Source organism: Triticum urartu, chromosome 3, assembly GCF_003073215.2.
Source record: "Triticum urartu cultivar G1812 chromosome 3, Tu2.1, whole genome shotgun sequence".
NCBI classification, from domain to species: Eukaryota; Viridiplantae; Streptophyta; class Magnoliopsida; order Poales; family Poaceae; genus Triticum; species Triticum urartu.
This window is the reverse complement of record NC_053024.1, coordinates 529,416,879-529,434,162: the sequence shown is the minus strand read 5'-3', so window position 1 is coordinate 529,434,162 and position 17,284 is coordinate 529,416,879. Positions and strand designations below refer to the sequence as shown.

Genomic DNA, 17,284 nt, shown 5'->3' with positions numbered 1-17,284 from the left:
TTGAAACGGGGTCCTGATCATCGGGAGGGGTGTGGCGTATGGCAAAACGGGACACCACGGGCTACTGTTCATCCATCATCTACTACCTCTTGCACCAGCCTCCACGGGGTACTATTCATCCACCGTCATCATCCAGGCTCCACCGGCTACTGTTCATGGAGCCTCCATGGGGTCCTATTCATCGGGAGGCAACCAAACACTGGCTGGCTACGTCTCGCACGAGGGCTTGATCGACTATAGTAAGCAGCGACAGTGATTGATTGATCGGGTTCAGTTAGTAGTAGCAGCGTAGGAATCACTCGAGTTCAGTTTATAGCCAATGGATCGATCACTCAAGTTCAGTAACATAGCTAGCTACTGCAATCGCTCGGGTTCAGTTAGAGCCAACTCCTCTCGCACACACACGTGCCCTCGTACGAGAGAAACGCGCAACCACACTGCATCGCTCAGCCCCGACCACCCACCGTAATCGGGAACTCCACGAAATTTTCCTCGCCCTCGCTTCTACCATGATTTCTCTGTCATGGACAACCCAAAGAATTTCATGCTGGTGCGACTCCGTCCCGCCTAGGAAGAAAATCCCAATTTCTGTCATGAGTTTTTGTCATAGAAGTAGGAGCTCACCACATCTATGATGATATGTGTTTTTGTCACAATTATCGTCATAGAAGTGTCATAACCATGACAGAAAAAAGTTTCCGTTCAGGCCATAATGTCATGAATGTGTCATTTTTTGTAGTGCTCGTAGGAGGAGAAGCTGATCCTGGATGAGGAGCAAGCGAAGGATGAGGACGCTCTCAATGCATTTGAAGAAGTGGCATCGTTTGTGACGCGATGGAGGGTTCGCGGGAGGATCCTTCCTTAATGAGTGGCTGGATTGAGATCCCTAAACACACTTCGTTGAGTGGCATATTGAAAACGACTACATGCAGATCTTGCATGGGCATGAGAGAGCTCGCTCACTCATCTCATCAAGGCCGACTAGTGCTCTTCGTTACCTTGTTGTTAAAGAGGCATGGGATGAGCTCTATGCCGTTGTCGCCTCGGTCATCCGCCCTAGTGAAATCTTCAAGACCACCGCCCTCGGGCAGGCTGTAAAGGCGGATACAGATCACATCATGTGGCTCAATTAGGAAGAGAAACATGTCAATTTGGCGGGTGATCAAGAGTGCATCCAATGGCACACATTCAATATTAACATGATGCCATTAACCAAGACAAAGCACACCACATTGGGGATTGCCCTCCTTGAAAAATCTGTCCCTGACCTCGATGATCGCCGGTGGGAGTGGGACAAAGATGAGGTTGCCTGAATTTCACATCGCCGCATGTAGAGGATGAGTGGACTTGCCACATATGCATGTGCCCTATGCACTGCGTTCACCATCATCTTGGTGGGGAGCAATTAATGCTTTCAAGACGTAAAAAGTCATTTGTCTAGGATAAAAATGTCATTAATCAACTTTTATACCCTATATAAGAACTTTGTAATGAAATGTTATAAGTTAGTGTTTTAATCTCTCAAATTGAGTGTGTGTATATTTTTAGTACATGCAACAGAAGAATAGAAAAGATATGGAGCACGCCCCATATGCGACATGGCAACTTGCGATGTTGCGACTCTGGTAGAGTTGCACTGAGAGCATATCCAACCGGACTCATTACTCTTTTGTGTGTGCGAACAGGTTGGAAAAGGTCTGGACAAAAGTACTTTTCAACCTAACCTTTCATTTTTCAGTTGATACATTCAGGGTGTCCAACACCCTCAAACCCATCTCTAATGCGGGTTGGATTTCAGGTCGCCTAGACACGTTTGCCAAGTCGGATTGGTCTTTTCTTGCCCACAAAGCCCAACCCAACCCACCCTCGGATCAAAGATTAGGTCTCTATATGCTCCGCTTATCCTCAATCATCCTCTCCTCTCCTTCCCCGCTCAGGCCCGTCCCCGCTACCCCGCATCACCATGTACAAACCAAATAAAAAGCAAAGTGTTGAAACAAACCATAGAGCTGAAGTACAACCTCATTATATATTATTAAAATAAATACCGCCACATCTTGATGTAAACGTGGAAGTAACCTCTCCAAGCTTAAACCTTTTCAAGCCCAAATCGACGAGATCATTGTGGTGGCTGGTAGTTCAGAGCCACCTTGGCTCCACTAGGAGAAGTTGTTCGCCATGTACGTAGAAGTATCTTGAAGGGATTCAACAAGGTTGCTCATGTTGTTGATGGAGCCTTCGAGGCACATCCTATGGTACATCATCTTGGGGCTGCTCCTGCTCTTCATCCATTGTAAGTTCGTCTTTACTCACCTCTTCTTGTTCGAGCGCCTCTTGATCAAGGTAGTCAGAATCCCGATTCGACTGCTAGAATCCTACGACCTCACGACCCTATGGAAGCATGTCGATCCAAATCCCACTATGAATCCGGATCAGATAGAATCCATGTTGATTCGCGATCCAAATCATAGAATCCTGTACAATCCCGACTATGCTATGGACTACATGCGATTCTACTAACTTATCTAAGCCGTTTGTTTAGTTGTAGAAAAATAATATGACATCATCCAAACCCCTTTTCATATATCTCATGGACCCTTATTCCCCTCCCAAGTCCAAACACTCAGCCGCAGACACCTTTGATCCAGCTCTCAGAAACCCTAGATCAAAATTGAGGATCAGGCTTGTCGACATATGGAATTGGCGTGAAAAGGAGGATGCTTCAAGATTGATCGGAGAAGGAGAGCAAGACCCTTCAAGGTTTAGCATTGTAGGTTAGATAGACAAGTGATCGACTATTCATGCACTCTGAAAAGAACATTAGTAAATTTCATGCATTGAAGGTTTAAATGTTCTATATATTTCCCTCTCATATATGTTCCACACATGCGAGCTACAAGGTAGGTTAGCCATAAAAAGAAGTGGAATACAACTAGCATTGATGTGTATGTTCTTTGCTCCATATTTAGTGTCAAAACTCTATAGAACCCATATAAATTTCTTGTGTGCATACAAAATATCTTATTTGAGTAAATCTAGTAGAATCCTCGATTCCACGACTCGATCTTACGACTCGACTCTGTCTAAGGAAAACTGATCCGACTCCGAATCCCAACTCTGACTACCTTGCTCTTGATCAAACGCTTCATCTCCTTCCTATGGCATATAATGCAAAATTATGTCCTCTATCAAGAAACAGTTAGGCATGGGAGTATGGAATAAATGTCCCATTCTAGGAATTCCAATGCAATGAAGAACTTGGCGGGCTATTACCATCCCCGCACTCAAAAGAAAGTGAATATTGACATGGGTATTACCGACGAGCTAGCGTATGTTGGTGAAGTTCAAGCCAAGAGAGTTGGCCAACATAGTCATCACTCCTCCGCAAGCGATATCTCCTTGTGCACAATTTGCTTCGTCTTCAAGGCAAAGCAAAAGTGTCTTCCCAAGTGGGGCGACTAGTCGATGTCGGGAATCGCGGCCTTCCCAAGAATGAACTTGTTTTCTTCATTAACCTTTGAAACTTCTCCTCATGACAACAACTAGTTAGTAGTGACACAATAGAGATAATACATACACTCAATGCAACTTGCCCTTTGCCTTTGGACATGGTAACTCATTTGACAAATAATGAAAGTGGATGAGGTTCGAGCATATCGTAAGCATAGCTGCAGTAGTGCTTGTCGTTGTTGTGGAAGCCAAAGTAGTTGCACCACTATGGATTGACGATACGCCGTGAAGCCATGAAACACAAAAGGTTGTAAACCAGCATTAGCACATAACAAATTGAAATCGTTACCTCAGCCATGACTATCATTGACGGACATGCCACTTGGTGGTTTTCATCCTCTCATGAATCACTCGATGTTTCTTCTTCGCATCACAATCGACAAAGTTGATCCCTTAAAATTAATCTTGTTGCTTAAGTGCAACTTCATCGGGTGCGTTGGCGGCTTCACCACGAGCGATATGAGCGGATCTCCTCGTAAACATAAAAAAATGTTTAGTCCAATAGAATGATGCACAAGTAAACCTACATGAACCACAAGATCAACTCCTCTAAAAACACCAACAAATCATGCTTATCTAAAAATTTGGATCAAAACTAGGCATAACTTAAACATCACAATGCTAGGCACATAGAGCACGAAATTTGGATCAACTCCTCTAACCAAGCAGCACATGCAGTCACCCACTGAGCAAGCGGGACGACTAGCTTGGATGGCAAAGCATCAAGACCAGCATAACTACTCCAAGTACAGGGACAGGGGCACTCACGATGTGTGTCATGCCATCGACAACACCCATTGCCGAGGTGCGGCGCACCCATTCTACTTCATAGATGAAGTGATGGCCCATTAATTTCCTTCGGGCTTTAAGCTTATAATCATCGACAAATACGATGGGTCAACTAACCCTTCAGTCTGGATCAAGGACTATATCCTCGTAGTGCACATAGAGGATGGTGATAATCTACACGCCATAACATATCTTCCCTAAAGCTGAAGGGCTCGGCTCGACACTGGTTACACGCCCAACTGCTAGGCTCAACCAGCACATGGGACGCGCTCGAGGCCAAATTCATGGCCAACTTTCAGGGCACGTATGTTAAGCCCCTAGATGTTGATGACTTCGCCCTCATAGTACAGAAACCAGGCAAGTCCATACACAAGTTCTGGAATCATTTTCTCACAAAGAAAAACCAAATAGTCAACCGCGATGACACTAAAGTGCTCGCAGCATTCCGGAACAACATCAATGACGAGTGGCTCTCTAGGGACTTCGGTCACTGATACTCCCTTAGGAGTTGTTGGGTTTCCCTGAAGATGAAGGGTTACGTAGCACATAAACAAAGTATTTCCCTCTGTTAAGAACGAAGGTTTAATCGAACTAGTAGGAGTAAACAAGCTAACAAGATAAGCAACACATACACACAAACAAACAAAATACTTGCACCCAACTAGGCAAGTGGGTCTCTAGCGATTTCGATCTTGCTACTTATAGGGTTAAAAGCAAATAGATACTGGTGTAGTAAAATGGAAATAGTAAAGGTAAATAAAGAGGCAATTTTGTAGAAGAAAGTATTAATGGAGAATGGACCTGGGGGCCATAGGTTCACTAGAGTATCTCTCTGGAAAGCAGGCAAACGGCATGGTAACAAACTATAGTTGGGCAATAGACAAGAATAACAATCTTTATGACTATGATAATTCATGGCATAATATCATATAGGTATTACGTCCATGATAAGTAGACCGATAAACTTACCGACATCTACGAATAGTCCACCCCAAGACCGCTATCCAGCATGCATCTCAGGATATTAAGTTTACAAGAAACAGAATACTGCAATAAGCAAGATGACATAATGTAGACAAGAAGATATCTAGCAATAAGATTAAATGTTGTCGTTTTATCATTAGTGGCAACAATACAAATACGTGTCTTGCCCCATTCTATCACGGGGATATAGAACACCGCAAGATTAAACCCACTACTATGAACCACTCCCTCTAAAGATCCACCCATCAATCTTCGCGAGATAGGACAAACAGATCGCAAAGCATACATAGCTACATCCGCTTCAAGTGGTTAAACCCACTACCGCGGAGTCAGATGCCAACTCCGATAAGGAGGGGGTTAGTAGTGATAAGAATCCTTTGCCTCAAGGAAAGAATGGGATGGGCATCCAAGCTGTGGTTGCCCCTCCCCGGCCTATGGAGGCTCGGTCCATTTACCTCCTCCTAAGCTTGTGTTAAATGATTTTCCTAATCGGGTTTTTCATATCAAGTCACATTTGAATCATAGATCAACACATCTTTGGAGAATCATCGAACAAGGCTTCTACCCACATGATCCAAACAACTTCACTCCAAGAGAAGAAGTGGACAATCAATACAATCACTCTGCCTTGTTCATTCTTCAAGCCACAATGCCTGGGCTTGCTCACTTGCGCCCATTTACCCTTGTGAAAGATGCATGGGAACACATTGTCTCTTTGTACAAGGGAAGCTCTAGCATTGAACGCTCCAAGTTTGAGGTGATTCTTGATGAGGACAATGTTGGCCAGTGGGAACCAGGGTACCATGGCCCCACTGCCTATGGCCCAGGAAGCGACACCTAGAGCAGGCCTCAAGAGGCGGCCCAACCGCGGGCGCGGTGAAGCAAGGCACTTTGTGAGGACCTTGCCTCGCGAGGACCCTCTCCACGAGGCACGACTATGAGAGACCGCACCATGCAGCAGGCGGCCTCACAAGGCCCCCTCGCGAGGCCCTTCGTGTGGGAGCAGCGCGACGCTAGTCGCATGGCCATGTGCCCATCACATGGGTGATGCCCCTGCGCTAGGTGATGACGACGAAGACCATGCCAGCAGGCGCGGCCAAGGCAGGTTTCCTCTTTGGTGATACGGGAGCAGTGACACCTGACCCCTCGAAAGCAGGCTCCAAAGGTTACGATTTTGGTGCAAGAAGATCAGGACGACACGGCGTGCTAGAGCATGCAGGTGTCACCGTCGGGCCCACCCGCGCGTTCGGATAGCGTCTTTAGCAGGCGAAGACCACTTTTGTCAAGATAAGACTAAGCTCTTGTCCCTCTTTGAACTGCCGTTGTGTGGCAACCCTTCCCGCCAATGTTTTTGGGGGAAGAGGACCAAGGCAGCTACAAAAGGGGTAGTGTTGCCACCGTATAGGGGGGTCATGCGATCGAGCCCGGAGACCCACCTTGTAGCTCCAGGAGTGTTGTCTCCACAAGCAATTCCACCAAGCAGGAGTAGGGTTTTACACCACACGGTGGTCCGAACCTGGGTAGCTCGTTGTGTCCTTGTCGTGTCTTGCATGCCTCCATCGTGCCTCACTCGCCGTAGCCATGCCAAGCTCGCCGTCTAGTTGCTAGCTTGCGAACCAGGGCCCCAGAGTTCGAACCAGAGATTGTGATGAATCCCCTGACTGCCAATGAGTTTGTGATGAATGACGATGAAGATCCTTGTGAGCTCTACCAGAGATTGACAACTCTCGTGGTCTCACTCCGAAATCATCGGAGCAAGCATACAGATGATAGTTGAATCAAGTGTAAGTTCCTCAAGGCCATCATGCCATACAACATGTCCATGTATTCCGTGACCCGTCAAAGACCAGAATTCCACACCTTGTCCTCAAGCGATGTGTTGGATGAGTTTGTTGTTACGAACAACTTGAACAAGACTGCTAAAAACGCTCTCGCTCGTGTCCAAAGGTCAAAGAAATCCTGACCCAATCTAGCTCTGAAGGCCAAGGCTATCCTAAAAAAGAAGAAGAGGAGAGTTGCCTCGAAGACACCAAATATGCTTACCATGAGCACATGGCTCATAAATCAAGGCAATTTTGGGGCAAGTCCATGAATGAGTTATCTGCCAAGGAGTTCTATGCTATTTGCTGTTGTAATTCGTATCGCCATGATCAAGATCCCGCTCTTATCAACCGTCCTTTCTAGACCAAGCAGCAACGCTCAATCTATCTTGATGTGCTCAACGGCAAGAACTTGTTTGTGAATATAAGGTCTATTGATCTCGGCCATTTGGAGAAGGATCCTAACTATGTGGCAGAAGCTCTGGCTCTCTGTGCTCAGCTTGACAATCTCAGGATCATTTCTTTTAACAAAGACATTGATACAGATCTTGTGGCCGAATTCTATGCCACAGTCCACTTTGGTACTAATGATGAGAGGACACTCACCTGGATGGCCAAGGGAAGAGCTTTGTCTGCAAAGTGGAAGACTTTCATGAACAGTCTGGGCTACAATGATGAGGGGCTGGGGAATCCTATTGGGTTGCGCCCTCACAAGGAGGAGGCGACCATGTACAAGTCCAAGCTCTGTCGTTACTCGAAGGAAAAGATTTCTCCCATGACCGGCAAGAAGTCTTATGAGTCGATACCATTCCTGGACATTATGCATCATATCTTCAAGAACACACTTTTCCCTTGGATTGGGAATTTGGATCAAGTGCACTCTTTGAAGAAAATATGCCCTAGAGGCAATAATAAGGTTGTTATTTATACTTCCTTATATCATGATAAATGTTTATTATTCATGCTAGAATTGTATTAAACGGAAACTTAGTACATGTGTGAAGACATAGACAAACAGAGTGTCCCTAGTATGCCTCTACTAGACTAGCTCGTTAATCAAAGATGGTTAAGTTTCCTAACCATAGACATGTGTTGTCATTTGATGAATGGGATCACATCATTAGAGAATGATGTGATGGACAAGACCCATCCGTTAGCTTAGCATAATGATCGTTTAGTTTTATTGTTATTTCTTTCTTCATGACTTATACATGTTCCTATGACTATGAGATTATGCAACTCCCGAATACCGGAGGAACACCTTGTGTGCTATCAAATGTCACAACGTAACTGGGTGATTATAAAGATGCTCTACAGGTGTCTCCGATGGTGTTTGTTGAGTTGGCATAGATCGAGATTAGGATTTGTCACTCCGTGTATCGGAGAGGTATCTCTGGGCCCTCTCGGTAATACACATCACTATGAGCCTTGCAAGCAATGTGACTAATGAGTTAGTAATGGGATGATGTATTGTGGAACGAGTAAAGAGACTTGCCGGTAACGAGATTGAGCTAGGTATGATGATAACGACGATCGAATCTCGGGCAAGTAACATACCGATGACAAAGGGAACAACGTATGTTGTTATGCGGTTTGACCGATAAAGATATTCGTAGAATATGTATGAGCCAATATGAGCATCCAGGTTCCGCTATTGGTTATTGACCGGAGATGTGTCTCGGTCATGTCTACATAGTTCTCGAACCCATGGGGTCCGCACGATTAACGTTCGATGACGATTTGTATTATGAGTTATGTGATTTGATGACCGAAGATTGTTCGGAGTCCCGAATGAGATCACAGACATGATGAGGAGTCTCGAAATGGTCAAGACATAAAGATTGATATATTGGACAATGTTATTCGGACACCGGATGAGTTCCGAGAGGTATCGGGTAACTATCAGAGTGCCGGAGGGTTATCCGAACCCCCCGGGGGAACTAATGGGCCTTTATGGGCCTTAGTGGGGAGAGAGAAGGGCCACAAGGGGCTGCCCCCCTTGGGTCCTAATTGGACTAGGGGAAGGGGGCGGCGCCCCCCCCTTTCCTTCCCTTCTCCCTCTCCCTTCCTTCTTCCCCCTTCCTCCAGGTGGAATCCTACTAGGACTTGGAGTCCTAGTAGGACTCCTCTCTCCTGGCATGCCCTACAGGGGTCGGCCGTCCTCCCCCTCCCCTCCTTTATATACGGGGGCAGGGGCACCCTAGAACACAAAAGATCAATTGTCTTAGCCGTGTGCGGTGCCCCCCTTCATAGTTATACACCTCGGTCATATCGTCGTAGTGCTTAGGCGAATCCCTGCGGCGGTAACTTCATCATCACCGTCGCCACGCCGTCGTGCTAACGGAACTCTCCCTAGTCCTCAACTAGATCAAGAGCTTGAGGAACGTCATCGAGCTGAACGTGTGCTAAACGCGGAGGTGTCGTACGTTCGGTGCTAGGATCGATTGGATCGCGAAGACGTTCGGCTACATCAACAGTGTTACTAAACGCTTCCGCTTTCGGTCTATGAGGGTACGTGGACACTCTCCCCTCTCGTTGCTATGAATCTCCTAGATAGATCTTGCGTGATCGTAGGAAAATTTTGAAATACTGCGTTCCCCAACACTCTTACCTCGTGGACATGTTGCTTATATGTTCCAGAAGGAGAAGACCATGCAGCAAGTGTTGGGCGTTTCTCATGTCATGTGGTCTAAACTTCACTCAGTTGTGGTCGAGCACAAGTGTCCAATTTATGACCCCCCCCTATCTAAATAAGCTCATTAAGGATACATGGGCTTCCACTTTTTGAGACGAGATGTTCATGGCTGGTGGTCTGATTTCACATGAGGTTATCTGGCTGAAGCAGAAGAAGAATTGGGGTGCTCCGGCTGCTCCTGAGATGGAGGCTCCTGCCTCTCGGTCTGAGGGGCCTGATGAGCCAGACTATGACACTCCCACCAAGGATCCATCTTGGGCTCCTAAGCTCAGGAAGAAGATGAAGAAGTTTTTCTGTCTCGAGGTGGATATCCATCAGAAGATGTACAAGGTTCACATGACGGGGAAGATGGGCCATCATTGTGACAAGGCTATCATGAGGCACCTTGGCCTGGAGGCCCCCAGCAGTTCAGAAGAAAAGATCACTTCAGAGGAGGAGTGGGCCTCGAAGAATAGCAAGTGGATGGATTCAGATGACGATCAGCCTGCTGTTGCAGATGAGGAGTCCAAGGGACACGAGGAGGAGGAGCACGTTGATGATGATGACATGGAGTGAGGCTACCACCTTGGACCGATGTAGTTCTCTCAGCGCTTTTGGTGTCTTGATGAAAAAGGGGGAGAGAGTTGTAGGGATTTGCCAATTCATGAGCGCGTCTTATTTGCCTTCATTTTCTTCCCTCGTGAACTCTATTATCACTTGCTTGCATTGGTTTGTGTTTGTGTGACCTCAAGACCTTATTCATATGGTGTGAGACATATGCTATTTATATATTTATGTCAAGTAGTATATTAGTGTGTGAGATTATGTCTAACTTGTGCCCTTATATATCTTTATGCTCACATGCTATCACTTGCATACATTTCTCTCTCTCATATTATGTTGTTGCAAGTGTTGCCTTGTCTACAAAATATAGGGGGAGTTTTGATCCTAGTGTGTGTGCTTTGCATTACATAAGCATACCTTAATAGTGAACACATCTAGGGGGAGCCTGTCTATATTTTGTAGACGGTGGGTTTGCTTATTATCTCTTTATATCCTTTGTGCAAATCCTGCGTTGTCATCAATCCCCAAAAGGGGGGAGATTGTTAGGGCATATTTCTCCCTTAGTGCAGGTTTTGGTGATTGATGACAATGCATTTGCGGACTAATCATGTGCATTAAGCATTTTAGGTGATCTATCCTATGGCACAAGACGATGCGTGCCCCTCGGGGATATAGAGTCAAGATGGTTATTTTTCCTGCATTTCTTTCTCGGTGGACTTGAGTCATAGGAGAACCATACTATTAAGAGGGGTCCGCTTCGGAAAGGTTTGGGTGGAATCATCACGTACACAACTTCCTGTTGCACCCACTTTCCTTCCCACTTCATTGGAGCTCCAATCAGTTTTTCTCAAATTGGGTCATGAGGCTACCTAGCGGTAGTGCCACTCTAGGCAGCAATACTTCTGCTATTCTAGTACCGCGTGTACTACCGCTTATTTTGGGTCTTTCGTTGTCTATTTGGTCTCAGCAGAAGTTGAGTGGTAGTAAGGCGGTAGTACCGCTTGTGGTACTTCTGCCTCTACCACCGCTCCACTACCGCTACTCTCGCTGTAGCCCAGAGCGTTAAGAGGAAGTAGTGCGGCAGTAGACCGGTAGTACCGCCTGTAAGTGGTACTACCGTCCAGCCACTACCTCTGCTACTACCGCTTATTTTATTGCATTTGGCTCATTGCCACTTCGCGGCAGTAGGATGGCAGTAGTGTGCGGTAGTAGCGCTGCTGCGGTACTGCCGTTGTACTTAGCCCTACCATCGCTATCTCACGTGTACTACAACATCAGCGGTAGTACCGCTGGGGTGAGCGGTAGTGCCGCTCTGGCGGCACTACTGCCTCGGGGTGCTTCGCCCATGCATTGTAATAGTGGAACTACTGCCTGGAGCGGTAGTACCGCTTGTGTGCGGGTTGTGGACTGAAAAACGGTTGGATTTGTTCCCATTGTAAATAGGGGGCTTCTTCCCCCGAGAAGACTTACTCTTATCCTCCCATACTCCATTGTTGCTCAAAGCTCCATTTTCACCCGATCTCTCTCCCTAGCCAACAAAAATTGTTGTTTTCTAGGGTTTGGTTGAGAGGGCCCCGATCTACACTTCCACCAAGAGATATTTGATTCCCCCCACTGATCCCTTGCGGATCTTGTTACTCTTGGGTGTTTGGGCACCCTAGAAGGAAGAGGTCGCCTCGGAGCCACAATCCATTATGGTGAAGCTTCGTCGTGGTGTTTGGAGCCTCCAATTAAGTTGTGGAGATTGCCCCAAACTTGTTTGTAAAGGTTCGGTCACCGCCTTCAAGGGCACCACTAGTGGAATCATGGCATCTTGCATTATGCGAGGGCATGAGGAGAATACGCTGGCCCTAGGGGCTTCTTGGGGAGCATTGTGCCTCTACACATGGAGACGTACTTCCCCCTAAAGGGAAGGAACTTCGGTAACACAACCTCGTCTTCACCGGCTCTCCACTTGTGGTTATCTCTTACCTTTACTTTGTGCAAGCTTGTATTGTGTATCCTTTGCTTGCTTGTGTGGTTGTTGTTGTTAGCATCATATAGGTTGTTCACCTAGTTGCATATCTAGACAACCTATTTGTTGTTAAACCTAATTTGTTAAGAAAAACTAAAAATGAGTAGTTGCCAATTCACCCTCCCCCCTCTCTAGTCAACCATATCGATCCTTTTTTCATGGCTATAACTATAAAAGCGGAGCTTGAACTGCTTGGCATTGGCAGCCAGGGAGTCTGTCTCGGACTTCAGCAAATCCTATTCTTGGATATGATTGCTAAGGTCCTCCTCAACGACAATCGCCCTTGACTTGGTAGCCTTGCACACCTCTTGCTCCTCACGAAGAATATCGACAGCCTTTTGTGCCTCATCCTTGATGCCCCGTGCCTCCGCCCAGGTAGTGCGGAGCTTGGCCTCTAGGTCGGCTATGCGTTGCTCTGTAGTTGTCCTTCGAACGCGGCGTGAAGACAATATATCATCAACTTCATGTCATCATTCTTATTGCATGACTCTGCTGACTTAATACTTTGAGATGCATGTTGGATAGCAATTTTGGGGCAAAGTATTAGCTATAGATTCAGTTGGATAATAGTTTATAGATTTACAGATGTTATTCTCATGTACTAATATGCCATGAATATTCATACTCACAAATATTGCAATTTAATTGCTGCCCAACTATAATTTGTTCACCACACCATTGACTATTTTTTAGAGAGACCACTAGTGAACCTATGGACCCTAGTCCATCTTTTTCCATAAAGGTTTCAATCTCAATCAACATTCTTTTACTTTCTTGTTTTTACATTCTTGTCAAGGCCATACCTTTTTCTATCACTGTTGCATTCAATTCTTTTCTAACAAGCAAAGCTAGTGAGATCGACAATTTTACTAGTCTTGTTGGGGGCACAAGAAAGTTTGTTTTATGTGTGCAGGTACTGGTCATTGGTTGTAATCACGTAGCTCCCGTTGGTTCGATAAACCTTCAGGTCCTTGAGGGAAATTGTTGCTTGGTACTAACCATTCCACTGGGGAGAGGGGAAATAACTTACTAGTAGAGAAGAGGCAATATCCTATGGTGCGGCCGACTATAGGGAACCCGAGCGTCCCTTATCTTGGTGATAACCGACTAATAGTGCTCGTTTGTTTGGAGTGTAGAATCCGACTATGGGCACTTAGCCCATTGGTGAGGAACCCCCTGGCCTATCATATCTTTGCGCTGGAACCTTTATGGGCTTAGTGACTAAGCACTCGGCCAATATCATTTGGGTTGTATCCTGTATGGGCCTGAGCGTTTTGTTGGGCCATACGTATCTGTGGGCGTACCGCATAGGTATTCCCTAGCCAGGAGTATTATATATAGATGTAGTTGGATAACAGTCTGTAGATATTTGGACGTGACGCTCACATGTTGATTATGCCATGAATAGTTATAAGTTATAAATATGACAATTTAATCAATGCTCAACTGCAATTTCTTTACCGTGCCATGTTTTATTTTGGAGATAAACCACTACTGAACCTATGGACCCCGGTCCATTTTCTTCCTATACAACTTACAATCTTAATCATCCCTCTTTTAATTTCTATTGGGGGATTGGCAGCCTCACTACTCCTGTTGGGGGCGAGGAAGTTTTGTATTTGTGTGCAGACGCTGATCATTGATTGTGTTACTAAGCTCATGTTGGTCGATAAACCTTGAGGCCACTTGAGTAACATTAGTGCTGACTGCAAACCCTTGCACTTGGGGCTCAACACCTTTCTAGTTAAGAGGAAGCAATACACCATTTATACTTGAGTGGTGACCATCTGGACTCTAACCTTTATGTTTGACCTGGCTTATAAAGAAAATATGCATATTTACAATACCATATCGATACAATTAGATTCATCATAAAATGTATTTTTCATATTTATTTGGTTTGTATTGTAGATAGTGATTTTTCTATAAAACTTGGTCAAACTTAGAGGTGTTTAACTTTAGGAAATATCTTCTATTACTTTACAATGAAGAGAATATATCAACAACAAGAAGACCAAATATCTTGTGTTGCTTCCTTTAAGGTAAGTAAACATGTCCCTTCAAAATTCAAACAACCAGAAAAGGTGCTCCGCCACTATACACCATAGTACTCCCTCCGTCTCGTAATTCTTGTCGCGATGGCGTTTTTGCATTTTAGTCCTTCGAATTGTCCCGACCAAACCCGCAGTCCACCCCTTCTCATTCCTCGCTCTCTTCATCGCTCCCCAACGCCGGCGACGGCGCTGCCTCCCCCATCCATCCCACGCCCCATGCCACCTTGCTCCACCACCCACCTCTCCGCTGCACCACGTCGCCGCCTCGTCTCCCCACGCCAGCGCCTCATTCCCCTGCCAAAACAGAGCAAGCGCAAGGTTTGATTTTTGCCGCCGCCTGGTTCCCCTACGTGTCGTGGATCACCTCCTCGCCGGCTAGCCTCCGTCGACCTCATCCCTTCCCCCCGCAGCCCCACCCCGTCCCTTTCGCATCATCCTCGGCTGGCGACCCCGCCACGCCGCATGTCCTTCACCAGCAAGACGACGTCGCCGTCCACCCCGTGTCACCGTCGCCAGAAGGTAGAAGACATGGTCCACTCCTGTTCAGCCATTGCACCATCGCCCAGCACCTCAAGGCCGACATCGCCTAGAGCTCCTATTCAAGATTTCAGATTCAGAGATGAGTACCGAAACTACTTGATGCTAAGATTCAGACTAAAGTTACTGTCAAAACTGAAAATTTTCTCCTTGATGTGAGCATTTCTAGTTTGATCCACAGATTCAAACTAAAGCTTTGTTTTGAAACTGTCAATTTTCGACGATGACGGCTCCTCATGCTCAGTGGTTCAGAAATGTTCAGTGGAATTGCAGGTTCAAAAATGTTCAGTGTTTGTTCATTTTGTAAGTTCCGTGCTTTCTCTTTTTTGATCACGAAATGTGGGGGCATCATTCATCAAAGCCATGACCTGAAAAAAAGTTGGGTCGTCTTGACATCCTATGTTGTGTGTGTGGTGTAGTGTGAGTCTTTCCTCCTTATCTGGTTGCCCTCCTTTCCTGTCTCTCTGATTGAATTCTGAGGCCCTCATCCTCCCAAGTGCCAAAAGTATGAGTACGCCATAGGTTCTGTTATTATTGTACATAAATGACAAAATTATGAGTACACCATATTTCATCAATTCTGGAGTACTCTTGTTGACCAGATTTACCAAGTTTAGACTTGCTGTTAGTGCATTAGAACATGCTGTTAGGAAGTCTAAATTTACTCAAGGCCTTGATGTTAATGCATCTTTAACTGATTTTACTCAAGGCCTTGGTTTAACTGAACTTCTCTTACTGTTAATTGATCTCCAGATTGTGGAGCACTAAGGAACATCATGGAATGATCCTGATAATTGTCCATATGTATTGTCTGTCTAATTGTCTAATTGTTCACATCATGGAGTAATCTTGTTAATTGTCCGTGTACAATCCTGTTGATTGTGGGGCAGTAAGGAACATCATGAAAGTTTTATAACCTGGACTTATCATGTTTGAATAAAATTAGGAACAGTGTTGTACAAGTTCTTCAGACCTTGTTGATCAACAAAATTATTGCCAAACAAGTTGATACAGATATTGATTTGTAGAACTCTATGTTGTTCTGTTGTTCTATTTTTCTATTGTTGATCATATCCATGTCCTAAATTGCAAAGTACAGCTACAAGTCCAAACCTGAACATTTTCAGAAACTGAACATTTCAGCTGGAGGACCATAGATGATGATCATGTGAGAGTCCATAATTCCCTCAAAAAAAGTGAGAGTCCATAATCCATGTCGTAATAATTCCAGTTGCCAAAATCTTGTCTGATTGAATGTTTCCGAAATTAACATGGTTTAATGTTTCCATAATTAACATTATTAAATGGTTCCAAAATTAACAAAATCCCATTTCTTGATTGAATGTTTCCATAATTAACATGATTGAATGTTTCCAAATTAACAAAATCTTGTCATTTACTGATTGAATGTTTCCAAAGGTAACATTACGAATTTTACAGGATTACCAGTTGCAGGTGGTCGAAGCAGAAGCAACAGTAGGCGTCGGCAGCGAGGAAGGAGCCGGCGGGGAAGGACTACCTCAGCAGCAGAGCCGGCGGGGAAGGAGAGACTGTGCCGACGGGGAAGGACTACCTCAGCAGCAGAGCCGACGGGGAAGGAGAGACTGTGCCGGCGATTGTAGTCTCCCAGAAGCAGAGACGGGGCGCGGGGAAGGATCACGGTATAATCGAGGAGGTTGTCTGCGGTGCAGGTGGGCGGCGCCGCAGTGGCTGGTCGTGCAGTTGGGCGGAAAGTCAGCGAAGTGGCGGAATTGCGCAGCTAGGCGCCGGCGGGTCCTTGCGGATCGAGGACCAGCTCGCCTGGTGGTCGCGGAGCGGTGGGCGGCGGAATCGGCGGGGAGCTGGTTGAGGGTGGGCTGCGAGCGCCGGAATCTCCAGCACGGCGGAGGAATCCCACGACGCCGGCCCCTGGCGACACGCGGGCACCGGACGGAGGAAGCAGAAGGAGTCAAGAACCTGTTTGCTACTGTTTTAGATTTACGAGGTGTTTTTTGCAAAACAACAACTGTACTGCACGCACGACATGAATTTCGGGACGGAGGGAGTACTACACATACTGTACGTTGTACACTCGTGCTACAGATAAATAATTGTTCTACTTATATGCATGCTTAGGGCATATTAAACGCCGACCCTCAAAACACATGCAAATGCTCTGAACCGAGATGTTCAGACATAGTTTGCCTTCCAATGCGGACCCTTTATTCACGAACGTATCTACGCATCCGTTTTCCTGTAAACCAGATAAAACCCTAGGGAAGTTTGCGGGCGTTCGAACCACCACCACATACACGGCCGACAACAGGGTACCACCCAAAACCATCTCCCACGCTGATAC

At 45.9% G+C, this 17,284-nt stretch overlaps 1 long non-coding RNA gene across 1 annotated transcript; it reads right to left on the bottom strand.

Moving 5' to 3' along the window:
- Nucleotides 1–14,374: 14,374 nt before the first annotated feature.
- On the bottom strand, nt 14,375–17,056 carry LOC125544795. The gene is made up of 2 exons (XR_007299705.1): nt 16,393–17,056; nt 14,375–15,004 (listed from the first exon to the last, which is right to left on the bottom strand). It is a non-coding gene; the product is annotated as an uncharacterized LOC125544795 (long non-coding RNA).
- Nucleotides 17,057–17,284: the final 228 nt, after the last annotated feature.